We start from the raw sequence: 14,603 nt of genomic DNA, 5'->3' as shown, positions 1-14,603 counted from the left end.
ACCTAGATAGAATTGTGAATGTTAGCATGTGCCACACTTAAATGGATTTGTGAATGTTAGCATGTGCCACACTTAGATGGAATTGTGAACATTAGCCTGACTCACATCTAGATAGGATTAGGAATGTTAACAAGTGCCACATTTAGATGAAATTGTAAATTATAGCATGTGCCACATTTATATGGAATTGTGACTGTTAGCATGTGCAACACTTAGATGGAACTGTAAATGTTTTCATGTGCCACACTTAGATGGAATTGTGAATGTTACTCTGTGCCACACTTAGATGGAATTGTGAACATTAGCCTGAGTCGCACCCAAATAGCATTGTGAATATTAGCATGTGCCACACTTAGATTGAATGGTGAATGTTAGCATGTGCCACTCTTAGAAGGAATTGTGAACATTAGCCTAGTTGCACCTATATAGAATTGTTAAAGTTAGCATGTGTCACACTTACATGGAATTGTGAATGTTAGCATGTGCCACACTTAATTAATTGTGAATGTCAGCATGTGCCTCAATTAGATGAATCGTTAACACTAGCCTGCCTCATATCTATATGGGATTATGAAGGTTGGCAAGTGCCACACTCAGATGGAATAGTGAATATTTCCAAGTGCCACACTTAGTTATAATTAGGAAGACTAGCAAGTACCACATTTAGATGGAATTGTGAATATTAGCCCCCGCCGGACCCAAACAGAATTGTGAATGATAGCAACTACCACACTTAGACAGAATTGCGAATGTTAGCATATGTCACATTTTGATAAGATTGTGAACAATAGCCTGTGTCACAACTTGACAGGATTGTGAATGTCGTCCGGTGCCACATCCAGATAGAATAGTGATTATTAGCTAGTGCCACAACTAGACTGCATTGGGAATACCCTGCATACACATCTCAAATTCTAGCCAAACACGACCACAACCCTATAGCATAACAAACCACACCGACTTAACACGCCTAGGAATTGTTCTTGTTAGATTGATTCACTTCTAGAAAGCAATTTTAACTCACATATTGCAGTACCACTGAGAAAGCACTGTGACTCACTTGCATGCGCTACTCAATTAGAATTGCTCTCACTCGCTCAACTCACAACTAGAAAGGGCCACCTGAGATAGTCCTGTAAGTTACTTAACCATGTTTTAGATCATAACTCCACCCAAACTCTCAACCCCATATCACTATGCTTACTCTTTACTCTACACCATCACTCATTAGAGTACAGCTATACCCCTTGATCAAATTTGGCCTAGCTGCTCACATACCAACACTACCCCATAAACACCTCATCATTCTAATGAAATGCAGCTATATCCCATGACAAAGCGGCCTAGCTGCACACATAAGCGTCCTACTGGCCAAACGCGCCAAAACTGAGTCTTGGTGTCCACCCGCCAGACTGTACACATTGAACTGATTTCAATAACACCACACCTAAATGCTAGGATGCAGCTAGCCTCAGGCAATTACACCAGCTGCACACATAACTGGTGCACCCAAGCACCCTACAGCACCTTACTCTCTCAACTGACCTGGCCTAAGGTCCCCGAGGGCATTCAACCTACCAGCGCTTTGAGGTCATACCAATGATATATAGAGCGCTAAATGAATGCCAAATAACATAACATATCAACACTCTATGGGCATTCCATATTATTTGGTTCAGTTCCTTTGCTTTCTTAATAATCAGCTGAGTATATTCTAGAAGCAAGAAAATTAGTGTTCGCTGGCCTGAATTTGTCATGGGAGTCATGATTTTTTAAGCCAATTCTAAGTGCCATTTGACTGTCAAGGGTATTGGAAGAGTGCAGTCTGAGCATGACTGGAAGCATCTTTCTCAGAAATAGAGCTACATTTTCTCCTTCGACCCTCTCAGGTGACCAAATAGGCGAGGGTTATTTCTGTGACTTTTATCATCTACGGTCTCATCACAAGTTGGGCAGAATTCCGGCTGTAATACCGCCCAACTATAATAGTTAGCGCCCACCGGTTCAGCGGTATTACTGCCAGATCACGATTTTGGTGCTGTTGGTAAATCCCCATTCCCCATTGGGTCCATTGGATCCAATGAGGCATTATCAGAACAAATATTGCACAGTCATCCAGTCGGCAGTAATACTGCCAAAAACAGGGTGCTAAACAGGATTTTCACCTCCAGAAAAAAGCTGGAGTTAAAACTACCCATTTAGCGCCCAACTCGTGACAAGGCCAGCTCTTAAATGCATTTAAGGGCTACCGCCCAACTCGTGAAGAGGCCCTAAATCTAAATTTTGCTTTTGAATAGCAAATACTGATTTTTCCAAGCATACATCTTGATGAGTAATATCTTCAGCATGTCCGACTCTTCTTTCTATTTCTTCAGTTCTTACTTAGACCATCTGTCATCAAGTTGTTGTAACTTATTATTCATAACTTCCATAAAAGGCTTCAGTGCTCTTTTGTGTGACAAAATGGACTCCATATTAGCCTCCAATATCTATTGCGCAGGTGGAGAATCACTTTTTGGCCTTTTAGGAATAGAAGCCACGGGGGGTAAGGGTATCCTTATTCCCAGGGCCATTTGTTGAGCCTTTCTGAGAGGCCATATTTAGTAAAAACGTTATGACGTTCTTTCTGTGGAGCTTCAATGGAGCACTTCTGATACAGCCTTACATATATTTCCAGTAAAGCAACAGCGGAAGGCACCGATGATAGATGTAAAGCAGCCAAAACATACTCAGACACTGCTCATCCCCCACTGACCCCAAATTAATGTACCACAGTCCCCGTCTCCAGTAGAGAGTCACATTTTGTAGGGCTTCGAAATGGGAAAAAATCGAAAAATTCCACTTATATTAAACGGACCCCTGCATTATAAAATATGTACCTCTTTATGACAACTGGAGGAGATAAGAAATTATCACTTCCGTGTTTCCTCCATGGGATTAACAGCTGCGATGTCGAACACGCTCCCAGGCAGCTGACTAGAGCATACGGCCACATCAGTGACAGCACTTCACACTCATACTTTCAGTGGCACTGCTTGCTCCAGAAAGAAATGTCTTCGACAGAAACCAAACAGTTAAGGTAAGTAACTGTTCCGCAATGTATTACAGCTGTAACATGCTTGGCACTCTGGTGAAATTATTGACTTATCAGTAAGCGAGAGCGAAACAATCAGCCCACCATTCCTGTCAACACCCTTAACACGTCTTTCACTGTGCCTCTACTTGCCTGTATCTGTGAGACTCATCATTACTGAAAGAAAGACAGCTCCCTCTTGCTTCCTGAGTTTGAATGACTTCAGTAACCATTTCATTTTTTCACACAACACCCACCAACAGCATATCATGCTGAAGTAAAGAAAATGAAGTGCATTTTGGACCACAAATGTGAGTGTTTTAGTGGAAACATAAATATTAGGATTTCAGTGCACAGTCAGATCCTTGCTTTCGACCCTCTTTTGGAATAGAAGGGAGAAAAACAGTAACCATTGGGGTGCATAGCTAAAGCCATGTGTGGGTTTCCTTTGTTAAATAGCCCGGGCTCACTCACTAATAAGGCCTTTATTAAGATGTTGATGGTTTAGTAAACAAGTGGGGTAAGCGGATTACTGCCATTTTTACTGCACCACCAAATATAGTGCATCAGTCTTGACTCTCATTTTATTCCAATAGTAAAGAACTGCATAGTTTGGTGAAGTGTTAAAACAGGTGGTATTCAGAAATACAGCATGGTTTACCACTACTGCTCATCTTGTAATCATCCTCTAAGATGTTTTTGCAGGTGTAAAACTGTTTTTGTTTTTGTGAGATGAAATAGCAGAGGAAGATACCCGTCAGGATTTTTCTTTTTTTAAATCATTGTTATTACTGTGTATGATTTTCTGAACATAAATAGCAGTGTATGCTGCTTAGGACATAGATTCATTGGAAGAGTTGTATGTGAGTCCCATTACTGAATTAGCAGGGGTTGCTACTGGTCAGCTTTAATACCCATTGGCAGAGTTGTGCGCAGGTGTCCCGTGGGTAATGTCATAGGTGCCTCGAGTAAGGACTTATGTAAATTTCCAGAGATGTGTTTTCTCGTTCGTAAACAGTAGAGAGTGCTGCCGGTGATGATTGCGATAACTTGGCCGAATGGTGTAAGGTCTTCAGGTCTAGAGTAACGAAGACAGGTGTTTGCTGGCCAAGGCTGATGTGATTTGTCACACCTATCTTTCTTTGCGCTTCCTGTACTAGTGTACGAGTGGCAATAGGCAGACAAGTCAGTTCGCTTTTATCACCTTATATACCCAAAGAGAGAGTGTGTGTGTGTGTGCGTGCGTGCGTGCGTGCGCGCGCGTGCGCATGCGTGTACGCATGGGCATTCTTTCATGGGATAATCCATGCAGGCGTGAGATGAGGAATATGATGTAATGCATATCCCTCCTTCACCTCTAGTGAAAATTGATTGATTTAGTCGCATTGTCTAAATCCCCCAAATGGTGGTCGCGCATGGACGGCGAGCTAAAGCCCAGGGAAAGACTAATGCAAAGAGCTTAGGGAACATGATCAAGCAATGTAAGAATCCTTGGGCACATAGACAATGTATACGAGTAAGAGGTCAGGAAATTCTCTTTTCAAATATTCCAGCATTGTCAGATTTTCATTAAAGTGCATACGGTCAGGGGTTCTTCCCTTCACTCACAGTCTCTCTGTACTTCTTCCTGCTTGTTTTTGGTTACTGTTGCGACACAGCTACCCCCACTGGGTCTGGAATGCCTTGTAGATGTCTCAGGATCTATGCAATGAACTGCCAGAGGTAATTAACCTTTTCTTCCCAGATGAGCCAGTGCTGTCAGGGGTTTTGGTCCCATTTCCACATGCAGCCTTAAGAGAGGAATGTCAACTCCCTCTCCAGGTTCCTGAACTCCTGCTTCAACAACTCTCTTTTTAGCTAATTCACTTCACCAATGCAATACATCTACTTGTTCTTCCTACCGCCATGGGGTTCACCTCTCCAGATAAGATATTGCCACTACCCCCTGAATTAGGTCAATTGTACCCACTCATACCTTCCTGATCCTCCTAACTAGAGTCTCATTATCGTCCTGGTATTCGTTTGTTGCCTTCTACTGATGTTTCTCCTGATGTTTCCAACTAATCTTCTCTCAATTTTCTAACCACTCTACTGTTGTCTTCCACTGCTGGCAATAATCCTCCATCAACAACCTGGTGTTAATTCTCCCCATCTGGTCTTCAAACTCCTCTAAAATGGTCTTCTTTACCACCTCCAAACTCATTCCTCTGCCTCCAACCTTCTTCAAACTATTTACACTCACTCCAAATCCCTCCAAACATCTGTCTCTAACTCCTATGCCACACACCCACACTGCTTGTCTCCATTGACACATATAGTGCTGTAATCCCACCCCTGGGTTGGGTTTTAATTTAGGGTGTCTAACGTTGGATGTGCATGAGATCAAGTGATGTAATTGGTTGAGCCTTGGTGTCTGAGCTGTGCATGTTATGGTTATTTGGGGCTGGACCAAGCATTTAAAGGTGTGACACACCACTTTAGATTGTACCTCCTTGCCAAGCTCAGCTTCAATATTCTCATGAAGTCCCTATACTGCTTTACCTAAAAGTGTGAATAGATCAAATACATGTATGTGTATTGTGTGCCATTTCCCTGTGTGCGTTGATTGGGTTCGCTCTATCGGGCGATGAATGCTGCATTATGGGGAACAATGTGTTTGCTGTTTGAGTGGGCTTACTGAAAGAATGTCAAAGAAACTGCAAGCAAATGCCAAGTGCATCTGATGTCTTAGTGAGCCCCCCTGGGCAAGTACAATAATATTCATGAGGTTTTCTAGGTGTATACTCCAATTTTGTTTCCATGTTGAGAGAAACATACTCTCCTTGCTCTAGGCATGTTTCAATCAGAGTTCAGCTCTCTTACTAGGACAATAATTAGGAATCTCTCTTATTTATGGTTAAATGAAAACATCTTTTGTGAAATGGGAGACCATAGTACCACTGATTCTCTAGTGGGTGTTTTGGCTTCCCAGGTGCAGGGACTCTCCCTCATAAAAAAGCAGTATCATTAATGGGCCCTATGGAACTCTTCCATGACTGGTGCGGGGTCTACGTGGGGGTGGCAAGGGCACTCTCCCCATGCCATCCATAGTTCCATCTTCCATCTGTTCAGCATGGTGTGTTACCTGGAGCAACCGCCTTAAATGTCCCATTTCTCAAATGAAGACTTTGTCACACCCCCATAAAGGAAGGACACGCTTGCTAAATAGGCTCTCACGCTTTGTAATATGTTGAAGGAAGTCATGCAGAAAACTTTGGAAAATTCAACATCTGCCAATTCTATATATCTTGGAGAGAGTGCACGTGCATTCCCAAATTCATGTGCCAATGTATCATAGAGCGCATTTACATTGTAGCCCTTGGCAATTGACAAGGGTTTTACGTGCATTTTCTTGTGCATCGAATATATATCAAAAGCAGGACAGTCACTTTGGAGGTCATGCGGATGTTTATCATAGGGGCACACATATAGTTTTGAGCAGATTGAGTTGTGTGCATATTGCAAAGTACATGTGCACACTATAATTTTTTTTGGTTATCTTTCAAACATCTCATCTAGGTGTGTATATCCTTGGTGTCTGGTTAGTTGGAAGTGACGATGGTGCAACTCTGGCAATTTCATTAGAGAATTTGATTTGGACAAAGGGCATGTGATCAACTTTCCAGTACCATGCTGGCAACGTCATTCTGGTGGTATACCATGTTTCCTGGAGTATAATAATGTCATAAGATTTAAAAGTGATGTTGTTATTAAATAGCAATTGTTTAAACCCTCTTGTATTCCAACTGGCTATATAGTGGATTAAAAGTAACCTGTGGATTTTCTCTGAATGCTACTCGTTCAGGCTCTTCGTTTATCCTAGATCTAGTACCATCTTCAGTTGGTGGAGAAGAGTGAATATCCTTGCAGGTTGCGTATGAGGATATTTTTTTATTGTATCTGATGTTGCATAATTCGGTAAAGAGTCTAGATTCCAGGAGACACTTAAACGGTTCAGCTGTGGTCTAGTTAGCCACAAGGAATTCTGGATTATTCCTGATGGAATCCACAGTCTGACTAAACTGGAGTTATTTTCCTGAATTAATCCTACTTGTGATATATCGCAAGATTGGATGTCTTCTAGCACGTCAACATCATTGAGAAGGTTTAAGATACTAGTTCAATTTAATACATATTGAGGAGCTGGTAGCAGGTTGCATTGCAATAAAAGGCTATGACAATTTGGTTTTGCTAATTACCATTGTTCGCGTTTTAATGATCAAATTGTTTTTAGCATTTTCTATTATTTTTGCTGTTGGGTGGGACCAGTTCTTATCCTTGGTATCGTGTGTTAAAGTGGGTGCAGATATATGATTATGTAAAGGGGGTATGCAAATTTGACACACTCATTTGAGAATCTTTAAATTGTGCATGATGTGGTTAATTTCCTTCTAAGGTATTTCTTCATTGTTCCATTGTAAGCAGGAGTTTCTCTGAGCAACAAGTATTAAGAAATTTCATAATGGTAGCAGTAATATTCAGTTTCTTTGGACCTTTGTGTTGGTTGATATTTTGTTGGTAGTTATGTTTGCGTTCTAGATTAGATGATAGGTCCTCTGATAGCATGTCAGCTGCTTGTATGAAATCATCCTCGGTTCGTAATTTACTATATTTAGTTCTGTCCTATTAGTTTTTAGAGTTTGAAACGTTGATTTTAAGATGTATTACTCTTTTTTTGATGTTCTTGTCAAGCAAGTATTAGAATTAAATTTCTGCTTGTCTGCGTTCGTAAGAGTTTGAAGGAATTTTCTGGAGCCCTATTTAGACCCTTAAGGGGGCATTTTTAAGTTCTTAGATTTCTTTTTTATTTTCGTTGGTTTGGGTACAGTTTTTTTGTTCACAAATTTCAAATCGTTTGAGAGTCTACTTGGCTTTGCCTATATAAATACAAGATGTATTTAAATCGGAAGATTTTATTTTCGTTTTCAAGGTGGTTGGAATGGTTGCAGTATGACACCAACACCCTTAATCACGATGTTGAAGGTGGTGGAAATCTAGCTGTTTACCTCTCAGGTGTTCAGTGAGTGTATGAGAAATCTCATGTAAAAGACTGGTTTGTTTCCTACTTTGTTATCGAGAGCCTCATATAATTTGGCCAGAGACATCAAGTCTGTATTCATTGCGCATAAGGTTACTTCAAACAGAGTGGTTGGCTCTTTGTTACATAGGTCTAGTTTGTAGTTTGTGTGGGGTCGGATTATCGAATGATACAGACGAACAAGTAGATGATTAAACAGAGTTACACGAAATTCTACAAAAGATAGGGGATTGTGAGAATTCATGTCGGGGTACAGCAGGCAGTGGGGTTATTGGTTGGGAAAGTTGAATTTCTGGAACAAGTACGAATGCACTTTTTCTCGCAATTGAAGAATAAGAAGCTGGAGAGTCTCAACATTCCTTGGAATCAATGTGTAAGCCATTTTTACATACGAAGCGGGAGCCTGAAATGGGATGCTAGGATCACAGCAGTCTTCTCCAATGTCAGCGCTAAGCTGTCTTGTATCGATTGTGTGGATCTGCGCTGTAACTGTGTGTAATTCAGATTCAGGATTAGATTCTGGAGTTTTTTTTAAAATCTCAACAGCAGTATTTGTCTTGTGATCTACAGCATCAATGAATTGGTTATACCGCTGGACTCAATGAATAATAATTTGCCATTTATTTGGAATTGTGTTGGAGTCTGGAATGCAAACTTTTCGAGCAACACCGGTCGGGGGTAAGTACAGAGACCTTAGGGTTCCAAAACGTTATTATATCTGTTGTTAGAGATTCTGTTTGTTTCCGATTCTTGGATGTCGGGGGCAGCAGAGCAACAGACTCTTTCTCTGTTGTATCAGTTGTTGACCCATTCGCTAGGGTACGTGGGATAAGATTATTTGGCATCATTATTTTCAATGTATGAGCGTAGGTCATGAATAGTGGCATCAGAAATATAAATTATAAGTGAGGCTTTACCATTCAGGGTAGAGGATGATATTTCAATGAACTGCAGATGCCCAGGATCCACCAGCCCAACTGCGTAACTGCACTCACTCTACATGTGTCGAATGTGCGCAGGCATATGCACGCTCAATGTTATTTTTATAGGAAGTTGGAGTTAGTCAGCGTGGTTTGGGCATGATTTTACCATAAAACACTAGAAAAGCACAGACTAGATGCAATTGTCGAAAGTTGCAAATCTTCTCTGTAATAATAGAATTCAGCATACATCATCCACGTACCACTGTCTCTCCTGCATAACTGCATTTGCTGTGCACTTGTCGAATGCACACAAGCAAATGTGCGTGAGATGTTATTTTTATAAGAAGTTGGAGTTAGTGGGCGTGGCTGTGGCCTAAATTCACCATTGAACACTAGAGAACCACTGTTAAAAAGTCCATCTGAATTAGAAAGTCCATAGAAAGTTCACAAAAGCAACAGAAGATTCACAGACTCTCCTGCGTACCTGCACTTTCTGTGCACTCGTCAAATGCATTGTGGTGCTATTAATTTTATTATGGGTGAAGCAAATATGAAGGTGTTTTCATAGGGGAATGCTGCCACATCCAGATTGGCCTCTTCTTCTTACATCAACATTACTGGCATTATGGTCAAAGAAAACATGAGGTTATTCTAACATGAGAATACGTGCATATATTAGCACAACCAGCTTGGCCAGTTTTTTTCTAACTGTGACATTACTGGCTTTAAACTGAAGCCATTATCAGTGTGTTTTTACATTGAAATATTGGCATATTCAGACTCACCCAGACTAGCCATGTTTTTTACAGGCATACTGATAAATATATTTGTTAGGCAGAATCACATACCCTTTGGGAACACTAAACACAATTAAGACTACAAGTTTAATTACAATTTCATGTTTGGTACAAACAAGCCTGTAATACACAGTAATGTGGTAGCAGTGGCTGAGCAGCCAGACTTGTCTCAAGAGTAAAGTGAGCAGTACAAGAAGTTACACAAAGGGGCAGCAATCACAGTCGTTCAAGCAAACACTTACTCAAGGTTTCTTGGTAAAAGGATATACATTTCTTTACACAGTCAGTTGGAAAACATTTCACTAGTAAGAGCAGCTCAATATCATAATCTAATATACTACAATACACAACCAATATGTTTCTCAACAAGTTCAGCTCCCCTGAAGTGGGAGCAAAATGGCACTTCAGTTACTTTAAAAGGGGGTAAAAACACATGGTTAAAATAATTAAAGCACAAATGTTTTCAGAGGTAGGGCAAATAGTTTCAGTTCACTAAAACCAGCAATTCAATTCAACAGGCCTGGGCCAAAATCAATGGTTCAGAGTCTTGGATAGGGTAACACAGTTCTGGTAGTAAACGGTTAAGTCTTTACCACGGTTTTTAGAAATAGTTGGTCAGACGAAAAGTTATATGTCAGTTTAGGGAAGGACAAGCCTTAAACGTTGGGAAAGTTTCACAAACTTGCACCGCGACAGAAAGGATTTCTAGAACGCACTTGCACAGTACCTTTTAAATGGAGAAGAGCTGTAGCTGAGGCAGTTATTCCTGGCAGTTCCTGCAGATCTCGCTGTTGCTGAGCTTCAGTCATGGGGACAAGAAGGAGGACGTCGGGATGTTCCTGCACTGCCCACGGAAGAGGCCACAAGCTTGGCAAAACATTGGTTTAAGGTGTGAGTGCCTTAAAGACCACAAACTGGTATCCTTCTCACTGGCTATCCGGTTTTCAACAGCACTCTGAAGAAGATTCAACCAGTCCAGGTGACTTGCGACTTGGTTGTTCCCACCAAACTCAAGGGAAGAAGTTAACCTTGAAGGGCTTCTTTGTCGATGGAGTTTCAGGCAATTCAGACCTGCAGCAGGGCTTCACCGGTGGCCAGGAGTTGCAGCAGTCGTCGTCCTTCAGCTCGTCTTCAGTTCTTTCGTTCCAGTGGTCGACTCTGCTATCCAAGTCTCAGAAGCCTGCTTTTAAACAGTTTTCCCCCAATCATGCCAGCCTAGCTGTCACTCACACATCAGGGTGGCTATCCTTGCCGGACAGCCAGCCAGCCAATGACGCCAGAGTGCATTCAGGTCTCCTAGGAGACTAAGCACAGGGAGTTTCGGGCACCTCCCTCTCATCCTGTCCACCCCAGACACTCAGGTGCCAGAGGAGGGCTTCAGCACTGAAGCCCGCCAAAGGCCAACAAACAAAGGGACCAAACCTGGTTGGGCGCGCAGCGACAAACACTAGAAGAACCTTTCCTAAAAGAAACAGCGAGAAAAGTTGACCGGAGTCTGTTTTTTCAGATAGGTCTTGGGCGCCATATTGAAAAACATGGATGCCCTGATTTTTAGCTACCAGTGTTCGTGGTCGGGAAAAAACATGGTAGTTTGTTCTAAACCGCTGCCACCATCCATTTCAAGAGGGAAAGGGTAACATTTGACTGTTGCATGAGTTTTTAGACTCAGAGGATTCTAGGCAACCCCTCCAGCACCCTATAGGAAGATAGTGTGTGCTGGGTCTGTAAATAATTTAAAAAGACTAGTAAAGTCAATTTAACTTTACATGCTCTGGTATACGGTAGTCTGTCCCAGAGAACGTATTTAAACCTTGGGAAGTCTGAAAGACATCCCTGTGCCACTGCACTGAAGGTGCTGTATGACACACAAGAAAAAAATGTTGCCTATGGAGTTGTTTTAAAACTCCATATCCAACTATGCAGTCGCCTCCTTGATGGCCTCCGTGGGAAGCCCGCTGCATCTCAGCTTGTTAAGGTTCCCAGGCAGCGTTTTCGGACCTAACTCGGTGAGGGGATGTGAGAAGGTCCGGAGCCCCGCCGCTGTGCTGCTGGGACCCAGATTCGCCGAGACAAAGATGATCGGGCCGCCTGCATCTCGCGGCCCCTCCGTCGTGTAATCCAAGATGGCGGACGGGACCCAGCGACGACAGCCGAGACGCGGCCTCGCCATCGGAGCTCCTCCTATGGACCCCTGAGCACTCCGGCGACCCAGCTGATATCCCGGGCGGCAGGAGACGAGGTAGGAGCTTCGGGCCCCGGGCCCCCTCTGCTTTCGCCCCTGTCCCGGACGCCCCCAAGAGGAGAAGACCTTGCAGCCGCCCCAAACACACCGGGGGCGCGCCACACCACGCAGGTCCCCCGGCTCTCGCCCTCCGCTACGCCCCGCCGCCTCCACCTTAGAGGAGGGGGCTGGGGCCAAAGAGTTCTCGAGGGCGAGCCTCGGACCAACTCTCCCTCCATCTGTGGGGGGACTGCGACACTTCATCGCCTCCAGACTCTGCACCCCTGCAGGAACAGATCTCCTGGCTCATGGTCCCGGTCAGCGGCGCCACGTTCTACTGCCCTCCTAACGGTGAAATAAACCCTCTACTGCCACCACTACCACCAGGAATCCGGCAGGCACCCGTGGCGATCTGGACCCGCGCCCTCCTCTCTGAGAGCCCAGCCTGAACTGGCGTGCTCCGGCACCTAAGCTGCTCCCGCTCGTCCCCCTGTTTGCTTCCTGGGGCACCCCGGCCCACGCTCGCCATCCCCCCCGCCCAACTTGGTACCAGTGAAACCGGGACGACACTTCAATTCTCCTCCCCTTCGCACTGGAAGCCCCTGCGTGCAACCAAGACATCGGAACACTCACTCCAGCCCCCTGAGTGACTCAGGCTACCCTCAAGCCATCGCCACTATTGAACTGCCTGTGGCCCTTGACCCACGCTTGCCAGGCCACACCATGTCTAGGCAACCGAAATCCACCAAGTCCTCAGACATAGCAACAATGCTAATGTCGTCCGACAAAGCAAAGAAACTGGACACTCTTCCCCCCGCCTCACGAGAATCCCCGGACAACAAGGGACCGTTAGCAACTAAAGAGGACATCCGTGATTTCATGGCTGACATTAAAACCGAATTTCGATCATGTATGTCGGAGCTTACCGCCAAGTTGGAGAATACCGATAAAAGGGTCTCGGAGATGGAACAGAGAGTGGGAGAGATTGAGGATCGAGCCCAGGACCACGCCTCCTCCCTGACTGAGATCCAGCGCTCCGTGGGGCTTTTGCAGGACAAATGCGAAATCCTGGAGTATAAGCAGGAAAACCTGGAGAACAGAGCCCGGCGCAACAACCTCCGCATCCGAGGGGTTCCTATGTCAGTCCCAGACCAAGAGCTTGCCGGATACGTGGGCCTCTTCTTTCAATCTCTCCTCCCAGATATGGAGGATTCACTTCTGCTACTGGATCGCACTCACAGACTAAACCCCCGCCGTGGAGTTGAGTCAGACGGCCCACCTGATGTGATCACCAGGGTGCATTTCTTTACAACAAAGGAAGCCATATCAGCAATAAGTCGCTCTGAGAACGAAATCACCTTCCAAGGGATCCCTCTTCAGATTTACCAAGACCTATCTCCGCTGACCCTCCAGAAAAGGCGAGCCCTTCGCCCACTAACCACCTTCCTTCAAGCCCAAAAGATTCGCTACAAATGGCTCTTTCCTACAGCCTTGCAATTCTCCTATAAGGGTACCATACGCAGGATCAATCATCTAGACGACGCTGGAAGTATATTGCAGCCGGTCCCCGCTAACTCCTCGCCCTCACAAGCCACCGAAGCGGCAACTGACTCGGACCTCATAGCCTCCCCTAGGTCCAAACAAAATACATGGTCGAGGGTTCCGAGATTTAGGAGGAGAAGATAACCTGGAACGACCTCGCAAGGGACCCTTCCGACCCCTATGACCCAGCTTAGCGATCCTGGCGCTGCGGAGCCAACCGCCACTCTTGAAAACACGGATGGATTTCATCCCCGATGCAGCGGGCCCCCCCCCCACGGCCCATGCCCAGCTTCAAGGTACATTCCACCTATGAGTCCTTGGAGCAAATCACTCACATTTTCAGCCATGTTGGCTATTCTTTGTTTCACGGCCCCGCTGGCCAGGGGAGGGCCCAACCCCATAATGGGTCCCCCATCCCCAGTTAAATCTTGGACTTCCCGTTGGCGGTCCGAGCAAAAACCCCAGAAGCAGGATAACAGATGGTCACATCTCCCACGACATAATGGCTGATTCCTCAGTAGCTCCCCCCCTCCCACAAGCTTCATCAGCGACCCCAGGTCCCGCTCCGGAACAGCAAACCTGGAAGTTTGTCTCTCTAAACGTCAAGGGCCTGAACTCGCCGGCTAAACGCAAATCAATTCTACAAAAACTCCAGAATGAGGCCGCTGCCGTGGCCATGCTACAGGAAACTCACCTGCTACCGGCAGACTTCAGCCACCTACACTCTCGTGACTTTCCAAAGCAACTCTTCGCATCCGGCAACTCCAAGCGAGGTGGCACTGCAATCCTGTTCCGGAGGGGGCTGAATCCCCAGATACTGGACACCATAAGCTGCCCGGAAGGACGCTACATAGCAGTGAAATGCCTGCTAGCGGGACAGCTGTTCTCCCTGGTCTCCGTATACGCGCCGAACCTGGGCCAAGCACCCTTCTATGATTCGCTAACCACAACTCTTCCTCCCTTTCTGGAG

Source organism: Ambystoma mexicanum, chromosome 1p (genome assembly GCF_040938575.1).
Source record: "Ambystoma mexicanum isolate Mex_15411 chromosome 1p, UKY_AmexF1_1, whole genome shotgun sequence".
Taxonomy (NCBI): Eukaryota; Metazoa; Chordata; class Amphibia; order Caudata; family Ambystomatidae; genus Ambystoma; species Ambystoma mexicanum.
Note: the sequence above shows the minus strand (reverse complement) of the source record.